A 17447-nucleotide genomic window follows, 5' to 3' on the forward strand; every position below is an offset into this window, starting at 1 on the left:
CTTACTTCAGAAAAGTAGGACACTACATATTGGCAATAACAGTTAAATTATGATGAAGTCTGCCATGACTGTTTTATTACAAAATATCTTTACCAAAATCTCTAAGGAAATATAAGCACGTCCCTCTCTATTAGGACTGCTGTGTCCAACTGCCTCACGGACACAAAGTTACTTTCAAAGTGCAGTGTTTAAAGGTTAAAAAAGGGTTAAATATATACATAGAGAAAAACGGAGGTTTACTTGCGTGTACGAATATAGACAAATCATATAGATGTAGATTTTAATATAACAGACATGATAAGAGATCGAGGGGATGGACGGTGAGTAGTGTGTGTCATTGTCAATGTCATACATCAGCAACACCTGGAGACGGGTCTTCTGTGACATGGCGACAGATGGAGGGATGGACGATGAGGAGCATGTTTTATTGTCAATGTTATACATCGATAACACCTGGAGAGAGGATTACTGTGATAAGACGACAGATGGATGGATGGACGATAAGTACAGCTGTATTATGTTTTATTGCCAATGTTGTACATCAATAACACCTGGAGAGAGGTCTTCTGTGACATGACGACAGATGGAGGAGGTTGAACGGTGAGTAGTTTGTTTCATTAGTAATGTTATACATCGACAACACCCGCAGAGAGGTCTTCTGTGACATGACGACAGATGGGAGGGATGGACGGTGAGTAGCATGTTTTATTGTCAATGTTATACATCAAAAAACACCTGGAGAGAGGTCTTCGGTGCCAAGACAACAGATTGAGGAGGGGTGACGGTGATTTTTTATATATTAGAATGATTACTGTTATGGTTAAAAAATGTTTTATTTGCATTATTTTATTGCACTCACGTTTTTCTGTGTTGTTTGTATACTGCACTGACCTATAAAATTATGCTTGTAAATTTATTTGGTATCTTACTTTCCTGCATTAGACGAAGTATTACGTTATCATTCTCTCTACCGAGTCTTGTTTAGCATACGTTTGTCTACACCAGTGTCGACTGATTACACTAAACAGTGCTGCCCTATTCACAGGGGTCTGTTGAGTATCGAGACTCGGTAACAAAAATGGCGAACACATTTCTTTTACGAATCGTGTTCAGCTTTAACATACTGTCATTATATTTTAAAGACTGAGGATCTATCAGAGATGTGTCCCATTTTCTTTCATATGCCTTAGAGAAAATACGCGGTCTATTACAAATACAAATCCTTCCACGAGATGATGGAACGTGTGCTCTAAAGATACTTTTTCATATGTTCAAAGAGGTCCAGTGAAACATGTACATACAAACTAATGCAGGATTAGAAATAGAAAGTTTTAGTTTCAAATTGCATTTAGGAGTGTTAAACAAATTCCGTGCAACGTTCAATACCGGTTCTCGGTATAACGTTCCTTGACCTGAAAACGCACCTGCAAATAAGCTTAAGAATTCAATAAGATGTTGGAGAAAAGAAAGTAGACAATTTTTTTTTCATTATTCATATTAGCTGGATATCAGCAATTGTAAGATCTTTAATTTCCTAAAAGAATTCAAATAATCTACGGAAGATTGCACGATAACATATATGTCATGGAAAATTATATCTATTAGTGTATTTAGGTAATCTCTGAAGATAGAGAAAGCTGAAGTTTTCTGTTCATGGGAACAAAGACCTAAAACATGTGAAAAGGGTATCATTTCAAGAGATAAAAAATATAAAGAATATGCATTACGCATTTTTTAGAGGAAATTTTGCATTATTATAAAAACAAATCTCACAAAATATTATCATGATGGCTTTATGCCTTTCATTTAGCGTAACTAGAAACCATTTCCGCAGCAGGGCTCCTGCGTAAGTTACCTCATTTGAAAGAATTATTATATCGAATTTTTACATTAACTAAAAATTGAGAATAAACCTAAACATAAGAAAAAGGCAGTATAATCTAATTTCACCGTCATCAGGGTGCAGAAAACAAAATAACTACCCAGAGTTTCGTGTTTCTGAATTGATTTCAAAACCATTCACACACTGACTATAATGTATGTTGAAACAACTCATTATTACTCATTGCTATAAAACGCCTTTATATCACAAAATAGTACACTGGGATATTTTTACTTTACACTCAAATGATATTTCAGACGAATGACACATAGAGGTGAATTTCATTTTGTTTAAGATAAAAATTTAAATATTTAGCATATTTTATAGATTATATATATATAGCATATTTTCTTAGTTGATTCAGAAACGAGAAGATGGTGACGTGGATTTTTACAGGACATGGAGAGAGTATAAAGAAGGATTTGGGAATCCCTCTACAAATTACTGGATAGGTATGATCTTATGAATATTTCTTTGAAAAAAAACCTTGATTAATTTGAATTGTTTTATCACAGCAGAATATACATATATTCATGCCCAGTTTACCTGCAAGGTTCAATATTTTTGACAAAGAAATGTGAAAAACATTGATAAACTAGATGCTGTCATGAGAAGTAAAACCCGCACTAAGGCGTTTGCCTCTAAATACACACTCCTATATATTGGGCTTTCCAAGGAAAAAGTCAAAATAATTTCATAATTTACACAGAACATGTATTGAATATTGAATATGAAATTCCAAGACCCTGTGACCCATGTGACCTATGACTCTTATATGTAATTTATATGCTTAAATCATTACCAGACTGAAAAAAAAAACAGAATTCAATTAATGATGTAAATTAGATCTTGATAAATGTTTTGCTCATAATAGGAGCTTTTTAAATTTACTAACACCCCCCCCCGACACCACAAAAACACGACACGACACGTACGTTTTTTGGTTTTTTTTTTTAAATAGGCTAGATGGAAAAGTATATAGTTTCACCGTTCAGAGGCGTAGCCAGGGTACATTTGATGTGGAGGCCTGGATAGGTTGGGGTTTGGGGGTCGCCTTAAGGCCCCCAATGGGTCCAGGGCGAAGCCCTGGTGGGGAAGGTGAATTTTCGACGATTTCGATGTGCATGTTTGACCCTTCTGAAAGCATTTTCTTACATTTTTTCTGTTTGTTATGCAGCCACATTTAAGGTCTGTTCTTTCCTTGAATACAAAGCGAATAGTCACTTAAAAATGAGAAAAGATCTGTCCAAAAGCGAACCCACTAAAACAATTTTAGACTTGGCTCGACAAAATATGTATGGTAACATACGGTAGTTGGTTAGAGGTTGACTGGTTTAGACAGACCACGTAATTGACTGATAGCCAGGCTTACATTAATATTAAAAATACATCTCTAAAGATTGAAAATAACAAAGACAGAAGAATTCTTTTCAACGCATTTTCTTGCACATTACCTATGTACATTGTATACATTTTAAAGTGAATGTTCATAAATATTCACAAATCTGGTATCTTAAACTTTTTGCAACAATTATAAAAACATGTAAAATATACTACTGTTTTAAGATAATGTTACGGATGCCTTATCAGGGGCGGATCCAGGAATTGAAGTAAGGGGGGTGCAAGATTTAGGCAGGGGGCTGGGGGCCGCCTTGAGGTCTGGTGGGGGCCAGGGGGCGAAGCCCCCGGAAGCTCATGGATTCTAGAGGTTTTGTAGGGTATAAATGAGGTCTACCAAGTACTGCGAGTAGACGTTTTAAACACTAATTTTCTCGACAAAACTATGTATATGCTAACTTTGACAATTTTAGGGGGCGCCCCCCTGAAATCCGCCACTGCTTATTATTATGTTTATGAAGGTTAAACTGAATTTTACCAAATTTTCGATTTTTGATGTTCATATATAAAGATAAATAATGATTTTGAAGTCTCCCATGAATCCGATATTACTGAGGTTAAAATGGGGGTGGGGGGTGGGGGGGGGGGTATCGTTACAGAAGTTAAGCATTGCGGTTGAAAGGTAATTTCCATTAAGAGAAATTGAAATTTTTTCGGCATTAAATAAAATTATCGTTTCTTTTAAGGGAACCGACTGGGGTTTTATTGTGTGACATCTACAATAGAGAAACTCTTTAAGAATGTAATAATTTATTACACTTGAAAAAAAAATCAGCAATATTCGATAGTTAATCAAAATCCGGGAAAATCTTTTGATTTTAGTTAGGTGTATAATATCGTATTTTCCCCCAAAACTGATTCTGTTGATTTTGATTTTTATTTATTTTTTTTATCGTTAATTCTAAAATGTCTTTAATTTTTTTTTTATTTTCAAAATTATTTACTAATATTTTGCAAAAAATATGAGTACGCTTTCCAATATTACGCCTGTCTCGCACTCTTCTCCTTTCTTTTTTTTCTTTCTTTCCTTTTTTTTTTTTAAATGATGTGGACGTTTTTGCGCACAAAAGTACGCCTGGCTACGTGCCTGCCGTTTGTTATGAATTAATTTAAAAATATGTTCTTGTACTATACATGTTTCTACATCACATTGGGTTGCGTCACCCATTATCATATTTTTAGATTAAGCATCACTCGGCACACCTCGGGCGATTCCCACTTCATCTGATAAGGTGATTTTGCCGAAGGGCATTATAAGCATAGGTTCAGTTTGGTGTGTATTGAAATAATTCATTTTGTGTTTTAATTGGATTATCTATCATGAAGTTCTAAAACAATTTTAAGTATAGATAGAAGTAAAATAAACTAAAGTTTAACTAAGGTTAAAATTCAAAAAGGGTCAAAGATTATCGCATGCCACAGTGGACGAATTTCCCGTTGTTGATGTGACATTTAGCTACTGGAGTAGATCCTTTTTTGGGGGGGGGGGGTTGCAAACCTCGGTCAAAAAAATTCCAGCCCAGAATTTCCTGACAAGCAAAGAAAAAAATATCTTAAAAGAAATCAACAAAATAAAGTCAATGATAGGGGGTCGTGGGGTCAATGTTTTCTAGGGGGGGGGGGGGGGGGGATGTCCAAAGTCATTTTTAATTTGCTTCAGTATATGTACAGTCTAATTCAAATAACAATGCAAATTCCAAAGGAGGGGGGTTACAATCTCCCTAGCCACTCCCTGTCTCTGAAATTACAATAGATCTTGGGACTCCGAAATAGTAAATTTTTTTCCCATTTGACTATAAACATATACATATTTTATTTCTTGTGTTTATATTATGTCTGTCTGTTTGTCCGCAGAAACTTTAACCTTGCCCATAAGTTAAGTTTTAAGTGGGATGGGCTATACACATGGCTTCCACATTTCATAGGTTAATTCTTTGTGACAAGACCTTTTATTTGGGTACCGCCAATTTTGACCTCTTGACCTTGACCTTGGATTTTTACCCATTTTTACAAGAAAAATACCAAACTCTAAACTTGGCCTAAATTTTGATCAGTAGGTGCTAGAGCTTTTATGCTTAACATGTGTATTCATTGTGAACTTTCAACAGGTATAAATATGATTGACCTTGACCATAGAGTTTGACCCACTTTAAAAAAATATTAACCTTGGCAATTAACTTTTGAACAGAAAGTACTAAGTATTTCTTATCTCACATGTGTATTCCTGAGAGAGATGTTTTCACAATAAACAAACAAATTACTAAAAAATATATATATATAAAACATGAACATGTTGGTCATATCTCTTGTTCTCCCTTGAATCAGAAATGATGATATAAATATTTTTAAAATAATCATAATAAGAGTTGAAAAGGATGTGCATCTTACAATTGAGTAAGTTCTGTGGTTGAACTAGCTCTGGTATGTTTACTAGCTTTTTTGCTGCTCAAAACACCTTGATTGACTATATTCAATCAAACTGTTTTCTGAAATGTTCAATTATTTCAACAATGGATACATGTCATAAAATTGCATGAAAAAAACTTTTCAAATACTGTATCCATGATAACCCTTTCAAAATACTCATTTGAGCTTTTCTTGTTTCCTTATCACATTATGTCTGTTGTCCATCTGTTTGTCTGGAAAGTTTTTACATTTTTAACTTCTTCTCTGAACCACTGGGCCAATTTTAACCAATTCACATAGAAATATGTACATTTCTATGTCAGTCTGGTCATCTGTCTCAATAAATTTGAGCTTGGTCATCACGGTCATATCTATTGAATGAAAAGAGACAATGCATTCATATTAAACATATGTATTTGTTTTAACCTGTGACAATGGCATGATTTTTTTTACCTTGACCTTGAAGTTTGACCTACTTGCAAAAAAATTACATGTTTTAAATTCATCATTTTGAAAGAGAAAAGTTAGGGCATTCATAATATACATGCATGTATATTATTACCTGTGATAAGACCTTTCCAAATAAATCATGACTTTTGACTCTGTGACCTTGAAGCTTAACCTACTTTTCAAAAATGTAGCATTTGCTTTTAACTTGATTGAGAAGAGATATGACTTTCACATATGATATGACATGTATATTAATTACTCATAAGAATTCAAGATGTTTCCAGCATGCGATGATGTTTCACCCCTTTATGTTTTACCTAATTTTCAAAATATTTAACTCTCCTGAAAGATGATTATGCTGATGTGTAAAATGTACATGTAGGAGGAGTTCAGGGAAGAGGGGGCTTTTTCATAAAAAAACGTCATTTTTCGACCCCCATTTGACCCCCCGGGGCAAAATCGAAATTCCTAAACCTTACTGCACATCTACATGACACCACCAACCATCTCCCGAAAGTTGAATAGGCTACTATGTAAAATGTAGGAGGAGTTCAGGGAAGACGGGGCTTTTTGCATAAAAAAAAGTCATTTTTCGACCCCCATTTGACCCTCCGGGGCAAAATCAAAATTCTGAAACCTTACTGCACATCTACATGACACCACCAACCATCTCCCAAAAGATGAATAGGCTACTATGTAAAATGTAGGAGGAGTTCAGTGAAGAAAAATGTGACAGACGGACGGACGGACAGACATGAGTAACAACAATATACCCGAACTTTCTTTAGAAAGTGCGGGTATAACAAGAAATATGTCCATAGGACATGAATGCCCCGCCGAGGATATATTAGTAATGCAACATAAATATTTGTATCAAATTTGTTCAGAATATCTTGAAAAGTGATGCAGTTGAATTTCTTACATCAGCATGTATCTAAATTCAGAAAAGTGAGGTCAATGTCAAAGGAAAGGTCAAGGTCAAAATGTTAATGCAGATTAATTGCTTACACCAGTAAGTAACCCTATATGAAGTTTGACGCTAATTTAGGAAAAAATGAGGTCAAGGTCAATGTAAAGACCAAGGTTAAAAAAAATTTGACACAGTTGAAAAGCTATCACCTGTTTGCTTCAACAGCTAAACAGGGCGGAAGAAGGACATGACAAACTCTATATGCCCCATCAATATTCATGGCTGGGCATAAAAAGCAAACACATCCAACTGCATTCGATCTAAAAAAATTCATTAAAAAATACAATTTCTGGAAGTGGGCACAATAAAAAGACACTTGAAATTTCTGAGGTTATATCTGGTGTTGAATGGACTGAACATCCCCAGTTGACATGGCGCACCCACAATGACCCTAGTATGCATTAATCATTACAAATGCTCTGGATCCCTTTGTTTACAAAAGTTTATAAACTTCAAATTAAACATTTACCACTGTAAATATCTGGTATTTAGTCATTTAGCATTGGTCTAGTTGGTTTTTTTGTTTGTTAATCTGTGTCCTTTGTTTTTATGACTTCTCAACTTTTTGTTCCTTACCTAGTGAATGGTCATCCCAAAAATTAAATGAATTAAAATGTTCGTGTCGTTTGTAATTTTTAGTTAAATATTCATTTGTTTTGCTTAATATATATAGGTAATGATGCAATCCACACCTTAACAAGGGAGAAAGACCAGGAGCTCCGAGTTGATCTCCAGAGACATAACGGAGAACAGGCCTATGCTGTGTATACCACATTTTACATCTTAGATGAAGACAGTAAATATAACCTGACAGTGTCTGGATACAACGGAACAGCGGGTGAGTTGTGGCATCCGCCCAGCTATCGTAGGATCAAGGTAGCTTAAATATTTTGACATTTTGACTGTACACATTGTACAAGTATTTGACCGACATATTGAACAGGTACTTGATTACATATTGTATAGGTATTTAACTGTACATGTTGTACAGGTATCTGATGATACATATTGTAAGGTATTTACGGTCATATAGCACAGGTATTTACAGTCATATTGTACAGATATTTTAAGGTCATTTTGTATAGTATTTGACGGTACATATTGTTCATTCATCATAGGGTACATAATATACTTGTGTGCTTGTTCGTACATATAAAAATGTATAGAAATAAAGAACAATTGACAATATTGCAGATGTCACGACAAAAAGTTGTCTCTGAGGAATATTGACCTAAGGGCATTTTTCTACAAAGAAATTTTACCCCATGGGCAAATTCTTATGTACGCAGTAGAGTTTAAAAGGTTAAAAACGGAAATATTTGCAAATGTTTAAGATAAAAAGTACAAAATTTATTTGGATATGCTTTTCTCTTTAGGACTGATATCATAAAATGTACTGTGGTTCAAATCTACAATCTTCAAATAATTTAGATTTTTTTATATAGACTTGTCACATGATATCAGAGTCGCATGATTTTAGCAAATATACTTTCAGCTTAGAGGTCATCAAAGTCTCATGAAGAGAAAGGGATTATTTAATTTGTAAAGAAGAAGTAATAACAGTGCTAAATCAATTTGTCTTTGCTGTTTCATTTCATTGACACAAAAAGTGATCAGCTCAAATTGTGTACCAATATCTGTTGTCGATTGCTGGTGTTAGCAAAGCTATAACAAAATTACTATTGCTGCATTTAAACAAGATAAATTCAAAGTATTTAATGTACTAAGAATTGACACAAATTGACACAAGTAGTATCGTTTTTTCCCTTTTAAAAATGAGTGATAATTTTCATTTTTTTACCAAATAAAGCCCATTGTGCTAATTGTTTTTGGTTCAAAAATATCTATTATTTACATTATAACACGAAACTTTCAATGTGCGTCACTTTGCGTATAACGCAAAATTATTCTCATTATAACGTGTGTTTCGTGTTATGTCACAAAATCATAATTAATATGTATTTAGTATTTTCACTCAGGATTCTTTTATCTTGTTTGAAGTATGAAAAATATGAACGCAGACGTGACTTCTATGAATTCATCGATGATGTTCCCTCAGAAGAAGAAAAGAATAGGATAGATGTGTTTCAGAATTTTGCATTTTATTTCAAAACTTCACTAATTAATGACAAGAATTTTCATTTAAAGCTACTTAGAATTACTCAAATGACAAGATAGGGTAACAGCCGAATCTGGCCCCTTATTTGATATAAAAATCAGAACACTGGTAAAATTGGGATAATTTGTAGTTAAGAAGGTAAAATGATGCTTACTTTAAGACAAGCACTAATTTTGATTCAAAGTTTACATGGAAGACAATAGAGGGTGCAGAAATAGGACATTTTCACAAATTTCCTCAATTCTCCTGGAATTTCATCATATTTGGGATACTTTTCTCCAGAAAACATTGAGCACAAGCTTGCCTATCTGAGACTTTTACACATAAACTGCATCTGATATAAGTGTATAAAATATATAACTTTGGTAGATAGGCAAGCGTGTGCTCTATTTTTTCTGAAAGAAAATGTTCTGTAAAATTAATGAAAATTTGCACACAAATGAGAAATTTTGGAAATTGACTTATTTCCTGACCTCACTGCGACCCCTGTATATTCTTAATCTTAAAACAAACACTCATTTTGTGGCAGGGGTGACCACAGGTTTTATGGATAAATTGTTAGATCATTCTGAAAGACACCCCAAATCGGGCCAAATACTGGTCTTACCCTATCTTATCCTTTCTGTATAATTTCATAACTGATATGTTCCTAAAGCATCTCAAACGAAAATATTGTTACCCACGCACATACTTCCGTAGTTAGATCTCTTGTACAATGAGGTAATTAATATGATTTGCGTTATTCCTATATTTATGGCTGCAAGCACATAATGCGACACACATACTGCGAAAATAACTCTAGGTGTTGTTGTTCGTCCGTCGGTGGCGTCGATGACAACTGTCTCATCTTCGTGGGGGAGGGGTTTGACCTGGACAGTGAGTGTGGAGTTGACTTGTCAGGCCGATCCTTGCACGGAATAGTCTCGAACAGTGAGGGCAGGGGATTGTGCTATCTCCCGAATCCTTGGCGCTGTCTTTCCTGGCCTGCCTGCGTTGTTCTGCTGCAGATATCCTGTTGTCTTTACAGCTCTTGGCGCCCTCGTGGACTGCGGCTCTCCACCCACACCTGTCTTGTTATCCAAATTCCAATGAATCAGGGTTGATACTGAATGCCTTCAGGGATGCCTTTAGGCTATCCTTGAATCGCTTTTGGGAGGCACCACGGACACGTCCTTCCAGTATTTCACCATAGAATAGTGTCTTCGGGAGTCGATGGTCTGGCATACGGACTAACTGTCCCGCCCAGCGGAGTTGTGACTGCATGAGTATGGTGTTGATGCATGGCAAGCCAGCTCAGGTGCGGCCTTCTGTGTCTGGAATCTTTTCTTGCCACTTGATACCGAGAAGCTTTCTAAGGCTCGTCATATGGAAGTGGTTCAGCTTTTTGGCATGCCTCTGGTAGACAGTCCACGCTTCACAGCCATACAGCAGTGTGTTGAGAACAATTGCGCGGTAGACCTTAATATTTGTATCTGTTGTGATGCCTCTTCTGTCCCACACGTTCTTGTACTGTCTGGTGAAAGCAACACTCGCCTTGGCCAGTCTAGTGTTCACCTCATCATCAATCACAATGTTTCTGGAGAGAGTGCTACCGAGGTACATGAACTTGTCCACTACATTAAGCCGTTGGTTGTTGATAATGATGTTGGGCTTAACATACGGTTTGCCCGGTATTGGCTGGTGCATGACTTCGGTCTTTTTTGTGCTGATAGAAAGGCCGAAGTTGTTGCAGGCATCAGAGAACCTGTCAACGCTGTGCTGCATATTAATCTCAGAGGTAGCATTGAGGGCAGAATCATCAGCAAACAGGTCTTTGATGGTGTCCAATTATACCTTGGACTTCGCTTGTAGATGTTTGAGGTTGACGACTGAGCCATCAAAGCGCCATTTGATGCCGATTCCGGTGTCCGTGCCATCGAAGGCATCAGTAAGCATGGCGGAAAACATCAAGCTGAAGAGTGTCGGGCCGAGGATGCAGCCCTGCTTCGCTCCATTAAGACAGAGAATGGTTCTGAAGATTCACCGCCATCTTGCCTGCATCCTATCGTGCAGCTGTCGAACAATGGTGATGAATTTTGTTGGGAATCCGTACTTCGCCATGATTCGCCAAAGGCCTTTAGTGCTGACTGAAAGTGTCAAAAGCCTTGATCAGATCAACGTCAGTGGAGTACATGTCGGAGTTCAGTTCCTGACACTTCTCTTGCAGCTGACGTGCAGCAAACACCGTGTCAATTGTGCCGCGATTTTTCTGGAAGCCACACTGACTATCAGGCAGGAGGCCATCTTCAAGGTGTTTAATGAGACGATTTTGTAAAACTCGTGCTAGCGTCTTGTCTGCGATGGAGAGAAGGAAAATTCCACGGTTTCCACATTGCCTTGGTGACAAGAACGTCCTGTCTGTCTCTCTCCCTGACGATGATGTAGTCAATGAGATGTCAATGCTTTGAGCGAAGGTGCATCCATTAAGTCTTGTAACGGTTGGGAAGGCAGAAAACGGTGTTTGTAATGAGAAGGTCACGTTCAGCACAGGTCTGGTGAAGAAGCAGGCCGTTTCTGTTGCATTTGCCCACTCTGTGCTTCCCAATCACGCCTTCTAAGGTAATGGTGTCACGTCCAACTCTTGCATTTAAGTCGCCAAGAATGACGAGCTTGTCAGTGTTGGGGACGGGATTGATGACATCGTGGAGGTCCTCATAGAACTTGTTTTTCTCTGGGTTAGTTAGGGCAGGAGCATATGTAATGACAATAGAGGCGAACTTCCTCGTGTGAGGGGGGTCTCATCGTCATCAGGCGGTCGTTCACTCCATTGGGTACGCCGACTAGCTTGCCAGAAGTGTCTTCTTTATAGCAAAGCCTACGCCAGTTTCTCGCCTCTCCTCGTCTCCTTGTCCAATCCAAAAGAAGGTGTAGCCAGCGCCTCTTTCACAAAGTTCACCTTCTCTACCAAACCTGGTTTCACTGAGAGCAGCAATGTCAATGTTATATCTCAGAAATTCGTTTGCGATCAGTACTGTGCGTCTCTGGGGTCTGTCTGTGGAGTCTCCTTCGAGAAGCGTTAGAACATTCCACGGTCCAAGGCACAGTGGGATGATCCTTGTTTTTTTTTTTCTTGTTCTCTTTGTTGTTTCCACCGCATGTGTAGGGTCCCCACCAGCCGCGATAAACTGGCTAGGAATATGTGAGTAGGCAATGTTTGGTATACCTTTTCTAACCCCCTTCTCTTGCCATGGAGTTGAGCAGTGCGTTCCTTAAGGTCAAGAACTAGTAAATAACTTGAGACTAATTTTTTGGTGCTAGATCCATTATGACGTCATAATCAATTTCAACTTTCTTTTTCCCGTACTTTACGGTTACAGCAGAATTATGTAAAAAATAGGGTATTTTCATGTCATTCAATTTGAAATCATATGAAAAGTAAACCGGATACCTATATTAAATTTTATATTGATTTTAAGAAGAGGCCATGAACATACTAATTACCGTTTCCTGAGAGACTGTAGGCTATCTGCATACATTTCCTTTGCCGAATACGAAAAACACTCCCATATTCATTACTGGTTTTCTTAATTTTCCATTGAAAATGACAGTTAAAAATACAGTTTTTCATCTTGTTAAACTACAAATTATGCCCCAAAACACCTTATTTGACCAAGCTAAAGTTGTAAAGTATCAATAAAGGAATTTATTTCGCAAGTTTGATAAATCTGTCGGGCTGCTCAGTTGCAAAGGTGGCTGCTGAACTCCGGTCGGTGAAGAGCGACCCCATGGCCTGTGCCGCCTGTGTGCAGGTCTGCGACTAGCGACTTCCAGTGTACCCGCACCTCTCACCTTCGCTGCTTGCCTGTCACCACAGGGCTTTAGGATGGATGAAAGAAGGGATGGAAGATAATCAATGACTTGCGCGATGAGTTTGATTAAATTGACGAAGGGTTGTGTGTGGCCAACCTCACTCTCTTGTCTGCAACCATATAGATCTAGTGGCAAGACAGATGCCAGGACGTATGGAGATGAAAACAGATGCAGTGGATGACCAAGACGTGCTATATGTGCCTTGCCTTGCTCCAAGTATTCCAAGGTGCTTGCTGTGTCCGCCTTCTTCTCTGTTGAACCATGACGGTTTCCTCCGCAGAGTCCGCCGGTGCACAGTCTTTACATGCTTTGTGTAGAGAGTGCTCACTAAGAGGGATCTCCCTTAAGAGGGTACGGGTTTTTACTACCCGGACTAATTGAGGGAAGGGGCGTCAAGCCATTGCAGGTCGTGAGACGCTGCCCACTCCCACAGCTCTAGGTATACGGTGTTGTATTCACAGACTCATTCAGTTCAAGATTACCCTGAAGAACCGTCCTCTAACTAGACGAGGTGTTCTTCCGTATTTGACTCTCTTGGATTCAAAGCACCTTTCGTCTTGGTTGGGAAGCAAATCTTCCAGGAAATATAGAGAAACCAAACAGATTGGGATAACCCTCTTCCAGAGAATATGAGGCCTTTATGGAGATGTTGGAAAAATGATCCTCAGCAGCTTGGTTCCTTGGAAATGGAGATATGTTTAAAACCTGACAGTATTGGAGATGTTGTTGTAGCGGAGCTACACCATGTCTCACATGCGAGTGCTCTTGGGTATGGTCAGTACTCACACTGACTCTTTTTATGAACATAGCAGACACCAAGGACGAAGTACTTAGTATCACCACGAATGAGATAATAGCAAATACATGTAGTTATTTGATTATAGGCTGCAGGTTTGCTGTGTACAGTGTCATTTCGAGATGTGTAAAATGTTGCAAACGTCGCAGTCAAACACAGGATCAGAAAATGAGCGACCTACCTGGCAGCATTGTTAAGGACGTTCGATCCGGTGCTTTTGAATCGATTTTAGTCTGGAACTTTATTACTGAAATTCTGCATCGTTTTTTAAATTTTAACGTTGAATTTAGATTCTACAATTCAAATTTAAGCTAAATCCATTGCAAAAAACCGCAATTAAATTCCATTCAAGAAGGGTTAAGCCAGGGAGTATATTTCGTGGCGGAAGGTTGTTGTAGAAGAAAATCATAATTTATCCCTTTTGAACTTTATAGAGTACTGTTAATTTTAGATTCCTATTTCTCCGTGCTGGTTGCACACAAAACTGTTTTTGCAGTAAAAGATGTTATACGTGTTCTGAAATATCTATTAAATTATTTCTTATGAATTCTTTCAACGAATTATGATAAATAAAGTAAATATATTCTGAAAGTTCGGTGAAAAATTGAGCCAATTTTAACAAAAAAATTGACAATTTTTTCGTAATATCTAAAAATCTATGTCATTAACCCCCACTCTTGATATTCTTTTCTGAATATTTAAGATTACTTTGAGCTATCTTCTGAAACTCAGCAAAAGTTTAAGACTTTAAAATAATTTCTTGCTTATTAAATTTTTGAAGGCCAGAAAAATCCCATTTTATGAGTGCAGAATGGTCAAATAATTGATTATGCGTAGCGATGTGAAACTTTTTCTTTGTCACAATTTTAAAGTGTCTTTTTTAAAAATAGACTTAATGTCTATTTTGTCCCATACTTTAAAAGGATAAAAATATTAGAGGGGTAACGTCGACGATGTAATTTTTTATTAAGACATAGATTTTAGTGCAAAAGGTCATATTTAATGTACAGTAGCGCCAAAAGAAGCATATTGACCCCCATATTATGATTTGATTTTTAATTAAGCTATGTGTGTAAAAAGTAAAAAATATACTTGACAAAGCATGTTTAAGACTTTAAATATCAGAATCGAACGTCCTTAAGGCTTGAAAAAAGGGGACGGGGCATAATTTATACAGAAAAAAGTTTACTCTGACGTCACACAAAAATATGGCTTTTATGTATTTCTCATAATGTCAGAAAATGGAATAATTGCAACTTTTAACTGTATAAGCATAATAAACAACAAGAAAACTTATCAATGCATTGAAAAAAGTTGCTAGTTAAATCCCATGTAGCTGGTTATAAACAAAACTTATCGCGATGAAATTGTAAATATGACGTTATTTTAGTAAAATGTTTGCCAATATCTAGATGATTAAAAAGAAATTCCATTATAGAGAATGAAAGCACTAGAACTCTACTATATCTAATATTCGATTGTTATAATCAATTAATCGATATAAGGACAGAGCTATTTAACTTAAGTTAACTTAGATCTTTGTTGTTTTTTCTCTTTATTTATGTCAAGATTGTTGAGTTAACTTGACAATAAAAAAATATCCGAAGGTTGTTAGAAAGACATATTGATTTACGTAAAATCTATTGTGTACTGTGAAGTATTACTATGTTTGAATAAATTCTTACTTATTGTTTATTAGTATGTAGAAAAAATCAAGGTTCATGTGCTAAAATGAAGAAAAAAAAAATAACAGCAATTTTTACTACGCCGTCATAGGATTCACGGAGAACCTACTTGACGTTAATTGATGTGACAACTAGATTTTCAACCCGTTAAGCTTTTTCACAGTTCTAAAAATCTTTCATTTCTTTAGACTTTTCTTGTCTTTTTTCTACTTTTAAATAATTAACATATATATCAAGACATGTCGCTTTTCTTCAATGTCTTTTGTGCTGTTTCGAATATTATTGAGATCTTAAAATTTATGCCGATGCAGTTTATCGATCAGGTATGGAAACTACGCAAAATCATATACAAATAGTCGCAACGTCCATGCTATAAGGGCTGGAGGAATTGAGGTATCAATGGAGTTTATCATTCAAAATGTTAATTCTAAAAAGCTTTTACCATTTGAAAACTTTTTGTCCTTTGTACCTCTAGGCGATTTCCAGCAGCATCTTGAAACATTCTATTCTCTATTAAGTCATTTTCATGTCTGCAAACCTAATTTTTAGAATGCAGTGCTGCATGAGGTTCAATGATGTTCCGATTCTTGGCTTACGCATTGATCATTTATAAATGGATATAAAACAGTAATGTACCATCCATTGTTATTCTATATTTCTACAAGTTACATTTCATGAATACTTAAGAGACAGGTAAAATAACATAACTTTTTTGCATAGCAATTGTGCAAATTTTTATTTTAAGAAACAGTCTGTGTAATGTGAACTTGCGAAAAAGCAGCTTGCTCCGTGAAGCACGTTTTCTCAAAACAAAATAGATGTATATTTCGTAAGGTTCACCGGAGAACACCAGCTATTTATTGGAACATTGGTAAAGATTTTATCTGGAAAGTTTTACCAGTTTCATGGAACAACCCTAGCGCCTTGACAATCCCCATCGGTATATATATCTATATTTGCGATATGTTTTTTCTTGATTTATCATTTAAATATCATCAATGTTCAAAAAGGTCCAAAGAGTGATCATTACATGGTAGAACATTTTCCTTTAAATATTATCTCGATACCTTGTGACAGGTGACAGTTTAATTTTGAATAAATTTTACCAATAAAGATAAGGCTAATGACAATAATCAGTATACTCTGTTGCAGGTGACAGCTTGGATTATCACAGTGGTGCACGATTCAGTACTAAGGATCAGGATAATGACACTAAACCTGATGGTAGCTGCTCCGTAATGCGGCATGGAGCATGGTGGTACCACAACTGTTTTCAATCAAACCTTAATGGAGAGTACGCCCCGTCACCTGTGTCCGCTTTGAAATACCCAGTATGGAAGCACTGGAAGGGATCTGAAGCATTGAAAAAGACTGTAATGATGATTAAACACAAATTCTAGAGTTTATGTATATATGTTTATGTGAATCCTGAAATTCGTTATGAGAATATGAATATTGACTGTTCCTAAGTATTATATTGCAGGAGGGCGTGGTTTCACCATTCAAAGGGTAACCATCTTTTTTCTTTTATAAACAAACCAAATACCCTAATCGCGTGGTTATGACATGATGGAGCATAGCTCCTGAGTTGTATTAAAGACCAAAGCTGAAGGATACCTGCACAGCATCAACAATTATGCGGTGAATTAACGTGCACAATCCCTTGTCTAGTCAAATAAAATATATAACTCTTTCAAGTGTAAGAATTGAGATTTTGCTATTGAAAAAATTCTTGTTATCAATTGGACATGTTCGAATGGGACTTAGACGCACAATTAGTGCGGCATGCTCATTTCAATTTATCAAACAATTACATTTAAAATATTCAAATTAAAAAAATCTTCAATTTATCATTATTAATCATAAGGCATGGTTTAAAGTATCAGATAGGA

General features: G+C 36.5%; 1 pseudogene; it reads left to right on the forward strand.

The window, feature by feature from the left end:
• The first annotated feature begins 573 nt into the window (after nucleotides 1-573).
• On the forward strand, nucleotides 574-17068 carry LOC134255054 (ficolin-1-like; annotated as a pseudogene).
• The last annotated feature ends 379 nt before the right edge of the window (nucleotides 17069-17447 follow it).

Source organism: Saccostrea cucullata, unplaced genomic scaffold (assembly GCF_032062105.1).
Source record: "Saccostrea cucullata isolate Sc308-1 unplaced genomic scaffold, CSIRO_AGI_Scuc_v1 ctg4265, whole genome shotgun sequence".
Taxonomy (NCBI): Eukaryota; Metazoa; Mollusca; class Bivalvia; order Ostreida; family Ostreidae; genus Saccostrea; species Saccostrea cuccullata.